Consider the following 1,445-nt stretch of genomic DNA (forward strand, 5'->3'; position numbering starts at 1 on the left):
GCCCATTGAACCACCTTAAGGAGTTTGAAAAATATTGCAACACCATCAAAGTCAATGGGGTTTCTCAAGAATTCATCCGCCTCAAGTTGTTCCCTTTCTCTCTCATAGGAAGATCTTTGGAGTGGCTAGACAAAGAGGTGAAGCCCAACTCTTTGAGAACTTGGGACGATGTGACAAGGGCCTTCTTGTCCCGCTTCTACCCTCAAAAGAAGACGGCGGAGGCAAGAGCCTTGATTCAAGGGTTCAAGCAAAGGCCAAGTGAAAGCCTTTACGAAGCATGGGAGAGATTTAAAGAGTATCAAAGGGAGTGCCCTCACCACGGAATCCCAACATACCAAGTGATCCAAATCTTCTATGGCGGTTTAAGTCCCCAAGGCAAGTTATGCCTTGATGGAGGGGCCGGGGGCCCTATCATGAACAAGACCGAAGAGGAAGTTGTGGACATCATTGAGGACGTGGTGACATACTAAAGGGATTGGCAAGATGGGGAGAGGGACTCTTCAAGCAAGTAATCTTCATTGTACTCGGTGGACCATCTAAATGCGATCAACAACCTTTCCTCCCAAATGACAAACTTAGGAAAGGAGGTCACCGCAATCAAAGCTAAGTTGGAGAGCACTTCTTCCTCTTCTCAAGCTTCGAATCTTCCCTCCCAATTTAAGGGGAGAGGTACTCCTTCTAACTCTCAACCCCCTCCCTCTTCACATAATATGCCTATGGGTTGCTTGTTTTGTGATGCATGTGGATCGTATGATCATGACTCTAGTACTTGTCCTAATGAATGTGTTGATGAGTTTGATAACAATGAAAGTGAACATGTGAATTATGTGTCGAATAACAATGGTCAAAGGTTTGATAATCAAAGAGGTCAATGGAATAGGAACTACCAAGGCCAAGGCAATTTTGACAACTATAACCAAGGAGGTGGTTATAGAAACCAAGGGAACCAAGGTTCTCGTGGTAGCTATAATAACCAAGGTTATAGTGGCCAAAATCAAAGCCAAAATTATGGTAATCAAGGCCAAAGTTATGGTAACCAAAACCAAGGTTATGGAAATCATAACCAAGGTAGTGGTAATCATAATCAAGGTGGTGGAAACCATAATCAAGGGTATGGTCAAAGTCAAAATAGGGGTAATTGGAACAATCAAGGAAGGGGTAATTTTCAAAATAATTCTCAAAGAGGTCCCCCTCCCGGATTTGTTTCAAAGACTCAAGGTGAAAGTTCCTATTCACAACCTTCTTCACCTAGGACTAATGCTTTAAAGGTGTAAGAGAAAATTCAAAAACAAAAAAAAAAGAGAAAAATAAAAAAACTTGAAAAAATATTTTTCCTAGTGACTTTCACCTCTCTTTGCATTGAGGACAATGCTTACTTTAGCTTGGGGAGGGAAAGCGTTCACGCTTTTTGTTCCTATTTTAGTAGAGTATTGCTTTGAATAAGC

At 41.8% G+C, this 1,445-nt stretch overlaps 1 pseudogene; it reads right to left on the reverse strand.

The window, feature by feature from the left end:
• Positions 1-226: 226 nt before the first annotated feature.
• On the reverse strand, positions 227-325 carry LOC145573478 (small nucleolar RNA R71; annotated as a pseudogene).
• Between the last annotated feature and the right edge of the window lie 1,120 nt (positions 326-1,445).

Source organism: Chenopodium album, chromosome 12 (genome assembly GCF_948465745.1).
Source record: "Chenopodium album chromosome 12, dcCheAlbu1.1, whole genome shotgun sequence".
NCBI classification, from domain to species: Eukaryota; Viridiplantae; Streptophyta; class Magnoliopsida; order Caryophyllales; family Amaranthaceae; genus Chenopodium; species Chenopodium album.